The following is a 13,743-nucleotide window of genomic DNA, read 5'->3' as shown; positions in this document are numbered from 1 at the left end:
AGCTAGCCCAGGTATCTCTACGTAACACTGCTTAGGCCTGCCTGTGTTCCCATTTTTCACTTTCATTTGCTGTGGAACACACGCTGGGTATCCTTTCCTCAAGAAATCCTATGTGGCAGCATCCCAGGTTCCCTAATTAGGGTAAGACTGGATCCAAGTGACATAACGAACACTAGAAAAATAGATCCTTCTGCATTAATGAGCTCTGCATAACAAATCTGGACCTCAACTGAATTTAAGTGCAATGGTCTTCTGATTCATATTGTAATAATGTAAATTCTTAGTTATGATTTTTGTTTTTAATAGCATTAGCTTCTTTTATGGCATTCAAGGAGAGGCACAACTTTAAAACAGAAGTCTTGGGAAGTTAGAGCTACTGCTTTCACACATCAAGTCCACTAGCCAGAAGACAACCTGCTTGGTCAATTTCCTTTGAAAAGATTATCTGCATTAAAAAATGTACCAAAGCAAACAAACACTTTGTTTCCCTTTGAGTTTAGACTCCATTTTATATAATGAAGCATACACTGAAGCTGTACTTTGCATATCTGGCTTTTATAGATCAAGGAATAAATATTGCCTTGCATGTGGATTTTATTACTGCAAGGGAATAGTTCCTCTTGTTCTTTTTTGCTTATATGACCACTGTCACGTTCTGACTTTTAAGGTTTTTATAACGTGTTAAGATAGGTCCACAGATGAAGCTTGATGGAATTCAAAGTAGGAAGTAATTTTTTATCAGCTTCCTTTCTCTGCTGACCATTTGACTTTCTTGATCCAACAGGGGATGTGAGTGAGTACTACTTCTAAGCTGATGTAATTCCTTTAAAATGGATCTTAACAGAGACAGTAGACAAGATACTGTAAAAGTTTAGTTCTCTAATTCATTAGCTTTCTGTCACCATTTTAGAGATTGCCAGACTCTGTAACACTACAGTTCTTTTCTCTGACCTTTATATACACAACACCTGATAAATAATTTGCTAACACCTTGTGGTGAAGTCCTCTCGAATAAAAATTCTCTATACTCCCACCTCTGACCCCACCCCCAACTCCAAATCAGCAACAGATGCTAAGGATTAAGGTTATGAATACTCATTAATTTGAAAAGAAAGAAAAAACAATTTAAGTGAGCACAAGAAGAAAGTATCTGCCCTTGAACAAAAGACAGAAACTTAGATCTGTTCCAAAGCAATTTCAAGCACTCTTTATGCATAAAAGTTATCCTGCTTGGATATTCCCACCAGATGGATGCTTCCTGGATATCTTCAAACTTCATCAGCAAGGGCATTTTCTGTAGATCTGTCTGCAAGCTGTGAGTAACTATGTGGCTATAAATTCAAGACTCAGCATCATCCCTTGATTTTGTTTCAGGTTTTTGCAAGGAGAGGCAAAAATCTTTAGGACTGAAAGGCTTAGCTTTACTTCAAGCAGCCTTTGGCCTCTCTTTTATGAGAAACTCCCTATCATTTTATATCCTTGCAAAAGTTTTCATGGCCTGAAGATGTCTCTCAGGAAAAAGGTGAATTAAGAGATATCTTTATCTTTAGTAGGCAGCACATTTAAGCAATCCTTCTTTTATGGACCTCCAATATAACACAGAAGTACTAGAGAAATAACTACAGTCTAAAACCTTGTACTTGGGATCCTGCAAAAATAGAACAACCTTCCTAGCAATCAGATTAAAAGTTAAGAATAAGGGTTGTATGAACACTAAGCCTGAAATTTGGTTAAAAAACCCCAAACAAATAAACAAACAAAAATAACCTCAAAACAAAGAGGAATGAAGATAGGAAAAAAAATCCAGTTATGCTGCCTGTATGCTAAAAACAACAGATATGAGAAATAGCTGGGTGAATAAAGAGGGACATGCTTCCCCCCTCCCACTTTTCTCTCCCAACAAGGCAAGAAATCCTTGCCCAAGGGCTGAGAGTAACATGGACCTCAGAAAAATGACTGTGCCCCAATTAGCATGTCGGCGCTTATTTACAACACAGAACTGGATAACCAGGAGAACTTGGGGGACTACCTAGAATTTGTATCCCCAGAAATCAATCACACTGTGCTTACCTGAAAAATCTGATAGAAAATAAGAACTATCTATGTAAATGAGTAATTGAGAACAAGACAAGGTGATGACACATTAAACTTAGGGCTGGTGTACAGAATGCACTAAATTATATGCCTCAACTGAGAGAAATGAAGAGTCAGCACCTCTCCACAGGGGTGAAGAACTAGCAGGTATCAGAGAGGAATGTGAGAAATGGTGACTCAGAAAAGGAATTCACCTACCAGGTAAACAAGTCTTTAGCCAGGGGTTTAGAATCATAGAATAATAGAATCATTAAGGTTGGAAAAGACCTCTGAGATCATCAAGTCCAACTGTCAACCCAACACTACCACGTCTCCTAAACTATGCCCTGGTTTAGGAGCATACTAAACCAATACCGTACCAAACTCCTTTCAGGCAGCTGTAGAGATCACTAAGGTCTCCCCTCAGCCTCCTCTTCTCCAGACTAAACAACCCCACTTCCCTCAACCTCTCCTCATAAGACCTGCTCTCCAGACCCTTCACCAACTTTGTTGCCCTTCTCTGGACATGCTCCAGCACCTCAATGTTCTTCTTGTCCTGAGGGGCCCAAAACTGAACACAGTATCTGAGGTGTGGCCTCACCAGTGCCGAGTACAGGGGCACGATCACTGCCCTGCTCCTGCTGGCCACACTATTCCTGATACAAGCCAGGATGCCGTTGGCCTTCTTGGCCACCTGGGCCCTGCTGGCTCATGTTCAGTTGGCTGTCAGCCAGCACCCCCAGGTCCTTCTGCGCGGGGCAGGAGCCACAGTACTGCAGTGCATTCACATGACAGAATGATGCTGGAAGGAGCTGAGTCCCCACCCGCTTGCTCTGCTCTCTCCTTTCTAGGGCAGCCCAACCCAGCTCCTGAAGCACCAACAGCTCATCTGCCACATGGGATGGGGCAGAATCAGCCCTTTGAAGCCCAAGTAACCCATCCTTAGTTACAGGTACCTATATGGTGAATATGGAAACAGGTAGCTATGGCATGAAGTCTGGAAAAAAAGATGGAAGGGAAGATGAACTGTGAAAAGTGGAATGGGCGAAGATGGAAAGAATGATAAAGTCAGAGCTGAACAGGTGGGGAACAAGCTCCTGAAGTGCTCTCAAAAATTCATCATTAAATGAGTCATCCATTTCCAAATGCCAAAATGACTGTGTCCAGCAAATAGTTCATTAAGTGTTAGGTAAAAACTGAGATCACTGAGCTTTTTCTAATATTCCCCTAGGAATAAACTTACCATAAATGAGCTACGTTCTAATGCCAGTGGTTAATTCAATACAGGTGGATCCCACTGGAGAAGAAAAGGACAAAGTACCAGGACGCATCTGTGTGTGTGGACCTCCATAGCCCTGAGTTCACCTGCCTCTGATACTGGTGAAATGGAGGGAGATAAGGAGTGAACAGATTCTGTCTGGGTGACATTCAGTGTCCCAAGGAAAACATCCACTCCAAGCTTTAAGTGGTAGGATGGTAAAACGTTACCTGATTTTGTAACTTTAGAAGATTAAAACCACACTCAATACATAAAAAATTACTTTCATATGACCAACCCTCTGCCTTCCCGAGCAATGAAATGGGATGTGAGTAACCTGAGGTTTGACATCGTGATGACAGGTAAAAGAAAAGAAGGTTTGAGCTAGCTCCTGCAAAACACTTCACTATACCCACAAAACAAGGCTTATTAACACTGGGAGGAACCTATGGGCTCAGCTGCCATCCTAACAAGAGGCTGCTCCAATCAATGACTTGCTGAAGCTGAGGAAGGCAATAAATGAGCTGGGCACACACAAAACTGGAATCAAAGGCCTGAACAGAGCAGTTTTAAGACTGAAGTGCTGGGAGTGATGGCAAACCATCCCTTTGTGGAAGTTAGGACATGCTTCCCATTAGAAACTAGATGAAATAGAGTCCTGAGGTCTTGGATTAGCACCTTACGTGATACGCATCAAAGGAATCTAGTGAGGTACTAAATATAACTTTGTCCCCTCTGCAGTCACACACTAGGTAGGAAAATATACACAGTGTCAGATCAGGGTTCCATATTGCATGGTGATAAAGTGGTAATCCAGGTATGCAGATTTGGGCTTTAGATGGTTTTATTTGGCAGCTCTTTGAAGAACCTCTGTATTTTTTAACTCATCCTTGTTGTAGCCTGTGTTACTGAGATTGTCTTTATCCTGAAAAAGAGCAGTGTGAAGCCCTCTGCCTCTTGAGTGCTATATACTAGTTACTGCACAATGGGGCAGAGACCACTTTACATTAATACTTGAAGAAATACCCATACCGCATGCAGTAGGATGGACCTTTCAGTCACACACAGCAAAACTGCAGACACAGTATGTTAGGGGAGAGCCTGAGATCCACCGGTCTGTGGATACAAAAAGGGTGCTCATCCGGAAATGCTTACAGCAAATTCTTCAGCAGGGCATTGGTTTCCATTGCCTCCTGAGCCAAACAAACATGGTAAAGCATGGAAACTCCCAAATTAAAAGGCTGTCTTAATCTGCAGCCAGGTTATCTTATCCTGTAGAAATGCCCCAGTGTAAGCAGTACACAGTCAAAAGGAGTATCCCCACGCAGTTGAGGTAACTGGCTGTGAGGTAACTGAAGCACTAAAATTTGCTGGCTTTTCAGTGTTCAGATGTTCTGTATCCTGCCAGTTATTAGGTGAATTTTCATTCAATAAAAAGCATCAGAACAATGGCAAGCCGAGACTAAGACTTAAAACTGTAGATATGCAGTAACTACATGAAAATGAAGTATATGTGCACCTGAACTAACCTCATACTGCATGATACTAGACATCAAAGAACTCAAAGCCCAGCAGTGAGACAGTGCATCACAAATTCATTCTAGAAAATTAAGCCATTCAAACTTCTGAGTACCACTCTGTTTCATTTAAAGCAGCAAATATTTTCAGTTTTTAAATTGGGAGTACACAGACACCCTCTGGAATATGGGCAGAGGCTACTTGGTAGTCTGCTGTGCTACTACCAGATCCTTCACAGCATAGTCCATAAGAATATTTCAATTCAGTTCTGCATGTTTTTGGTACTTTAGAATTATTTGTATCATAAAACTGAAGATGTTCTATGTTCTTATCATTTGCTGATAAGAAACACATCAGTCTTGCAAGCTCAGCAGCTAGTATTTATGTACATCTTGGTTTTGATCATGAACCATATCTTTTAGCAGGAAATTAAAATCTCTTGTGGACTAGTATCAAATTCGTGCTTACAAAACACATCAGTGGAAAGCGTTGCTGATGTCTCTTCAGAGGATTTAACTTGACCGCGTCACATTAATCACCTCTGAAGTAAAGGAATGACTCATAATTGTTTTCCACTACCTTGTGTTTGCTTTTTCAGCATTGCAAAAATGCCTGGGCTAGGACCGTGGATCATAAATCTCATCAGACTTGCAGACAAGTCTTTGAGTGTTTTTTGCCATCCTATGTTACATTAGGCTTTTTCTTATAATTATAAAGATCTGTTTCAAATATAGGTACTTTTGAAGCATTGTGTTTTCAACCTTCTGTTCCTTTGAACACAATGCGCCTGTCAGTCCTTGTAGATGGTAAAGTTAATCTATAGGGCTGTTCCATATCCTCTAGGATAAGCTCAGACCTATTTGCTTTTCAAAGAAGTGCCTGAAAACGACTGTGTACTAATACCCAAATAAACAGACTGTATTTGCAGCTAACAGAAAGATCTTTTTGCTAATGCAGCAAAACCTCTATAAAGAAGTTGTTTATGTGGTCACTTAAGGAAGCAATGGAAACATCTGTTTCTTAGCAGGACTGATCTTCTAATAAAGGTGGATTAGAAATATGCTTCCTGTGTCCACGGATCTTCCTTTTTTTCTTTTTTTTCTGTTTTTAAACAGGCTTTTCTGCATCTTACTGTTTCCTGATCATCTCTGTTATTTGGCTGGTTTATTTAGTCACTACCTTGTACAAGCAGTACTGACCCTGGGTGTCATCATGATGAATAGTGCAATTTTACACAGTATAATCCATTTGACAATGGTCTTCTACTGGTTTTAAGATCCTTACTAAGTCCTTCAGAACTGCACACCAATAGAGGATTCTTGACAGAAAAATGGCACCTCCTGATCCTTCTTTTGAAAAGTGGCCAGGGTACATACGTTACAAATAGGGAAAGATGACAGCAAAATGTTAATTACAACTTAAGAGTATAAGACAAATTATGGGCAAAACCAGTTAGCTCAAGATGCATAGGGTAAAAACAGTGAAAGACAGACTCTGTCAGCAAAGAGGTCAAAAAAGAAACTAGCCAGTTTGGACGAAAGTTTCACAAAGTACAAGGGAGGCCCAGAACTCCATGATTTAGCAGGATGCATCATTCTTATCACAGCTTTAGAACTGGACTCAGATACAATGTTCATAAAATCTGACGGCTTAAAGACCAGAAACAAAGGAAAGGTATCTGTGCTTTTCAGATTATGTACTGGTAGTAAGATCCACAACAGCAGGATTTCAGCCAACTGTTACCCAGGGACAGCTATAGACAGCCATTCCGTTTCAAATCAGTTAATCTAAATCTTTGGAAAGCAATTTCTAATTGTTTTTTCTCCAAGCAGACTCTTCCTTGAACACAAAGTGTTGTTACACGCTGGCATAGTTGCCCACTGAACAGTTACCAGTGGATTGCCACAGCACCGTGTTCCCAGATGGGGAAAAGGATCAGCTTTCAAAGATGGGAGAAATGTAAGGAGAAAAGGGAGAAATAAGGAGAAAAGGCTATGCAAAGAAATCCATAGCATCTTTGCCTGGTCACCAAGTCATCAGAAAGATTCTGTCAAACCAAAGAAAATAATCAAATGCTTTTAACCAAAGCCAGTACAAAGTATTTGTTGAATGTATGTATTGACAGTGAAGAGGTAGAGCAGATGATCTCTTGCATCTCTGTACAAGAGATATGGCTACTTTATCTGGAGGCTGACAGAGCTCTCAAGGGCTGGATTTTCAAGGGAGGAACTATTACTTTTGATGCAGAAGTGGGCTCACACAGCAGCTGAAGGCACTATCTGATTTGAAACCACTGAAATCGCTTGACTGAAGATAGCTATGACAAAAGGGCTACTCTGGCAAACAAAAAATGGTCATGTCTGCAGCCTGGCTTTGATTTAGGCAGAGCTATGAAATGAAGAATGAGGTTCCAAGTTCATGTTTTGTGACCTTGCATGCTGGAATAAGGTTGATTAATAGGAAATTTCCTTTCTTCCAACATGCTGAAATCATTATACCACAGGGGTATGACCTTTTGCTCGGATACCCTTACACATTCATACCAGGCCCTCCTGGAAGGAACTCAAGGGTAGATTTTATTCATCTGACATAGTAGTTAAACCATGAACTTTGCTCCAGAGTAAGCCCCACCTTTGGCTTCTCTTTCATATTGACCATTTCAACTCAATATTAATTGAAAACCTCTCTGTTCCTAGAGAGACGACTTGCCTCAAAACTCACTGACTTCAATGCTGAGAGAGAGATGTTCACCAATCCAAAACTTGGACTGTCAACCCTAACAAACACAGCCAGAAAGACATTACCTGAGATGGTTTACCCTCCCAGCCGGGCGCTGTTTGCAGAGGCAGGTAAGAGCAGCACTGCTCGGCTGTGCATGGGGTTATTCAGGGCCTTGTATCCTCTGTCCTGACATACGGAAAGGCTTGAGGGCACTCCTCCTACTGAGTACAGACACAAAGGGATCAATCAGTAGGCTACCAAACTGACTTTCGATGGGCAGATGCAGGGGTGATACCTGACAGCGTACGGGAAGCTGCAGTTCAGTTGTAGAAGGATATTGAAAGCACACCTGTCGTGGTTCAGCCTCAGCTGGCAACTGAACACCACGCAGCCGCTCGCTCACCCCCCCCCACCCCTGTGGGATGGGGAAGAGAATCGGACGAGCAAAAGAACTTGTGCGTTGAGATAAGCACAGTTTAATGATTACAATAAAATGATAATGATAAATTATTATGATAATAATGACAATAATGTTAATATAATAAAAGGGAAAAGGAAGGGAAAGGGAAAACAGGAAAAAAAACACAGAAACACGAACGATACAACCGCTCACCACCCGCCGACTGACGCTGCCCGTCCCCGAGCCGCGATTGCCTCCCTCCCCCGGCCAGCCCCTCCCAGGTAACCTACTGGGCATGACGTTACATGATATGGAATATCCCTTTGGTCAGTCTGAATCCGCTCTTTTGGCTGTGCCCCCTCCCCTCCCAGCTTCTTGTGCACCCGGCAGAGCATGGGAAGCTAGAAGAGTCCTTGACTAGTATAAGCGCTACCCAGCAACAGCCTAAACATCTGTGTGTTATCTCAACAGGTTTGTTTTTTTTTTTTCCCATGCTAATTTCAAAGCACAGCACTATACCAGCTAGAGTGAAGAAAATTAACTCTATCCCAGCTAAAACCATGACAACACCAAGTTACTTACTGGGCGTTGCAATGAAGAGTGCATGCAGTCTGTGTTGCCCAAATACCTGAGAAAACTCCATTTCACTGCAAATGTCATAGGTGATATACTGTGCTCTCTTGCTTAAAGGAGATTCTGCTCTGCATATTTTTCTTTTTTGGCTCTTTATAACCTTTTGTCTTTTTAAGATTATGTGTTGGTATCTGACTTTCTAGAAAACTCAGATCACTGCCATTCATCCCACAAAACACAGGGAGTGAACCCAGCCCCGAAGGGATCAGCTCACATTTATGTGTTTGTTTCTTCTACATTTATCTGATGTACTTCACTTCCATTGTCCTACTTCAGATTCTGAGGATGATTTAGCTTGCTGCAATCCATAAGAATGATGTGGGGAAACAGGGATGATTTTATTCATGTAAGGGATTGGCTGCAAAGCAGAAACTGGACCACTCATAGGTTGGACTGTTTGCTCAAGAAACGGCCAAATGGTTAACAACTCCCCTGTCTCAAAAGGCTAGTCTTATTTCCTTTCCCATATAGATCTTTTCTGGTTCTCTCTCAAAGTGAGTTTCAAACTTGGGATAGTAGAACAACCTCTATGGAAGCTTTACCCTACCTGGTACCATGCTCGAATGCTGGCCTGAGATAGAAGAGGTCCCCTTGGGAGCAGAGATGAAGCACGGGAAGAAGGTGGTACTTTTTTGTTCTCGAGGCCTGTGGCACCGATCTCCAGACTGCATATGAGCTGGAACTGGCAGGTATATGTTAGGAATTAGAAGATGGCAGAGACCCACCATCACAAGGCACAGCTCCTGACTGAGACATTAGGGATTCATCTGGGATGCAAAGCACTACTCTTCTGATCTCATTCCCCACATGGAAGAGACCTGGGCAAAAGCGCTGCTTGTCATCAAAACATTCGCATCCCTTCCAGAGTGAAAAGCCAAGCTAACAACATTCAGTCCATGCAAAGTTTTGCCCAATGCAGCCAGCTTCTCTCATCTTTTCCTGACTCACTGTTGTCCAGGAAAGAGGCAGAGCTCATCTAACTGGCAGTCTGAGGTGCAAACCAAGGCTCATAGGCTAAGCTGCACCCCAGTGCTCAACAGGGAGCTGTGGGTCCAACAGAAGACATGGTCCTTTCCTCACTGCCCTGGGCTTTGCTCAGATTCCTTCTCTGCTGCCTAGAAGGATATTGGCTATGGCAAACACTTCAAAAGTAGAAACAAATCCAAGAAAGCAAACCTTCAAAATGTTTACTGTATGCATTAATCATACAATTTCCTAACTTAAACTTCTTTTTTTTGCCTTTTTTTTTTAAACGAAGCTGCATTTTCTTAACAGTCTGGAGGCAGAAAACAAACAAGTGGGTGATGGAAAAAGTACAGCATTCTCATACTGCTCATGAAATGCAGTTTAGTTAAGTGGCCCTGCTATCGAACCTGTGGATTGGAATAGGAAGAAACAGTCAGCTCACCTGTATGCAGAGCTCTTCATATTAACCCTCATGGGACAAACCTTCCAACAGAGCGCAGATGCAAGTTTTTTAGCACTGACCAGGGAGCACTGCTTCTCCTTCCTTCACTTGTCCTGAATACCACAGGGTGAATTCCAAAAAAGACGATCTGGTCCTCCAGCATGTCCACTCTCAAACTAGCACTCTGCAGAAGCGGCCAGCTGCCTGTGCACGTGAATCTGTACAGCCACCTCAGAGACAGATACTACATTCAAACAGATTTCCTTGAATATATGCTATATATTACCATAGAGGGACAGTTAAGGTAACAGTGATGACAAGAACTTAAAAAGTGTCCCACTGGAAGAGGAATTTGCTCTAACAAGGCAATCATCATATATGAACGGCTGGTCAATACATGCTTCCAACATGTGCAGAGCTCCATACTGCCTTCCTATGATTTCAGTAAATAGACAAATCTTTGGAAAACCATAGATGATATTTTGGCCTCAGGGAGAAGGAACTAATCTTGTCAGTGAGAGAGACAAGTGCTTCCTGGATACATAGCTCAACACAGCTGGACAGCATCTGATTTGTACAGACCAGTATTTTCTCTTGAGAAACAAAATAATGAAGGAATGAAGGGATCATCTAAACACTTTATTTCAGTTAAAATTACAGCATATAATTTGGTCTGATCAACACAATTACAAAGGCCAAGGCCTTCATTACTATGGAAATTAGAAATCACTTTATACAAGAGTTGCAGATAAAAGCATCTTATTAGCTTATCTTTATGAGACACCATCAACATCACACAGCAGCACGGTAGTTCATCTACCTAGATGAAATCAGTTACTCAGAAAGCCATTTTGGCTGATCCATAGAAAAGGAACTTTCTCACACTGGCTCAAAATGCTGTTCATTTTCATTAGTCAAATAAGCTACACAAGGGTCACAAAATTATGCAATACTTTTTCACTGAGCAATAGGCATTATTAAGGTGTTGTCCTTTCTTTACCATAATGTGAGTGAATTCATAATCTTTGAAGATACGATATGTCAATACAGCCAGACAATTAAATGTTACTGACGCTGTTGGAAATCAGAGAATATGAGATGGAACAAGTGTGATGGGGAGCTTATACAATTCTATCACAATAAACACTCTTCTTCCTTTGACCAACGTAAGACTTAGCATTTCAGTAAATTCTCTATGCTTTGAAAGACTTCAGAGTCTTTAAAATCACAGACTGTCAGAAATGAAACTGCAAGTCATAATTCAAAATTGATGCATCAATAAACCTGGGAATTAAAGGGGAATTTGAAAGCCTCCTCTGGGGAGCCATAGCAGGTTCAGCAAGTAGTCAAAATTTGAGATAGTAAGGTTATATTTGTCTATTTACCTACGTATTTTATTTCAATAAAAATAGAATGCAGAAACTGACAGACATCCCATATTTTGTTGAGAAACAAAGGCTGAACTGGGTAAAGATAATTTAATGCATTTGTACAACAAGCTTGTGCAGCATTAATGTGCTATTAGTGTTGCTTTTGCTAAATGATGTAAAACGGTTGCTCTTTACCAGTAAGTTGGTATTTTAAAAGTAGTTCTCATACTGGTTTTGATTTTAGGCCCAGATATCCAAGTCTTCATGTCAAAACAATACTGACGCTTGTTTACACCCAAACTGAAAGATTGCCAATGGTCCATTTGAGGCAGTTTTTTATATTATAGCTTTGAGAAGTACAGTCACAGAAAATACTGTCTTTAATCTGAGCAAAGATGAATCAAATGTTTTTAAAATGCACTGAAAGATCTGAAAGTGGATTTAATAATTCTTACTCATTCAAATTTCCAGTTTTAGAGCTCAATAAATCTCTGCAAATATCTTCCTTCAACACTAATAGAAGCCTTGGTAATTTCAGTTTTGGATCACGCCCAAGATATATTACAAAGCAATGCTCTGCTAGGATCCTGAACTGAAGAGAGCCTGGGACATATCCCTTTCCTTTCCTGAAGTAAAAACTCAAAAATACCCACATGACTCACTCTTCAAAGTTATGTTTTACCAGAATGCAAAACAAAAGCTCGAAGACCTTCAGCAGGCACAGCCCTGCCTATGCTCCCACATCAACCTGGTATATTCACGCTCTGGATAGGCTACCTACCTTCTTCCCCCCTGGAAAGTGTTTTTATTTTCTGTCACCTCTGAGGTATAGCATTGGGTCTAGTTCCTGCTCTAAGCAGATCTCCCACTCTCCTCAGGCATTCTCGAGTCCTTACTGGTGCATATTTTTCTCTCATTCCCTGACACTGCTGGGACACCAGGACTTTACCCAAACTAAGCAGGGGCAGCTGCTCTCAGGGGAATACTAATCTTCCCCTCTCCAGGTCCACTCAAGCCAGAGAGCAGCAACCAGAATAAAATCCTTCTTTTCTGCAAGACCTAACAAAAAAAACCCTAAGCAGTTCTATTCTTTCACAGTTAGTCAATTTTCTCTCCTTATACAGGAGCACTTAAATAAGTGACAATGTTGTTCTCTAAAATGCCATGACTACCTAATAATGTACAACCCCAAAGCGTCACGTTACATACAGAAATGTCTTCCTGAACTAAGTATTTATGAGTGCTCCTTGACAAAAGATAACAACTGTATCTCTTACCATGAGGTATATTACGGCTTTTATTATGGCTTCTGACAGTAAGAAATTCAGTACATTTAGCAAAAAGTAAAAGGCAACCACTGCTAAAGAAATCATAAATCTCTCCATTCATCTGCAAACAAGGATGAACACTTGATAAATTTTACAGAATCTTTACAGTCTTAGGCTTTGTTTTTTTTTCTATTTTTTTCCTTTAACATATATTTTATCACTTTCAAAATATTTCCTATTAAAGCTAGATTTAAAATCCTCTTTTTTTTTTGTAACCCACACTTCTATTTGATTTTGGCCAATTTTGCACCAAGGCTGACACTTATGGATTAGTTCAAAATACTAGAAACAGTTACACAACTGGCCACAGTTTTCAGAGTTAACTCTGGTTTACTTTGTTTCCCCAATTTTCTTCCCATTCCTGTACTATATAAGGTTTTTCTACCCCTTTGCCTAATATTTTCTTTGCATATATACTTTTGCTGTCTTTTCCAGGGTTCCTCCCCTCTTCCTTATAGTTTTCCAACTCCAAAACTCCACCCTTGGGAATATCCATTACTCTGTCCTCTCCTTCCTTTTTCCCATGCCCAATTTCTTCCTGCTCTGACTTTGTTTTCTCCTTTTTGTTCAGATGTACCTGCTAATTTGTCCAATGCTTCTTGCACTCCTCCTTCAGCTCCTCCTCCAGGATTCATCAATCACTGCCTATATTCACCAAGATAACGTAACCCCTCTCTCAGACTCGGACAACTGCCTTAGTATGTCCTGCATCCACACAGGAGAGTTTTCAACTCACTTCACACCTGAGTTCCAGAACTTACAACCTGGAAACTTGTGGAAAGCAGTGTCCTAGCACAAGATATATTGTCCCACAGGACCAGCAGAGAAGCCAGGACTTCAGTGTGAAGAAGGGGATTTTCCTAGCTGTGCTAACTACAAAGCACTGCTAATGCCAGCAGGCAGAGGAAATGTTGGGTACGTGCTCACCCGCAGACACACACCAACCTATACAGCCTGAAATGAGTGAGCCAGCAAGCTGCTGCTGAATAGCCTGGCTGAGGACGTGATGTCTGTGGGTGCAAGTGTTATATCCC

This window comes from Phalacrocorax aristotelis, chromosome Z (genome assembly GCF_949628215.1).
Source record: "Phalacrocorax aristotelis chromosome Z, bGulAri2.1, whole genome shotgun sequence".
NCBI classification, from domain to species: domain Eukaryota; kingdom Metazoa; phylum Chordata; class Aves; order Suliformes; family Phalacrocoracidae; genus Phalacrocorax; species Phalacrocorax aristotelis.
The sequence above is the reverse complement of the archived record's forward strand: the minus strand, read 5'-3'. Positions refer to the sequence as shown.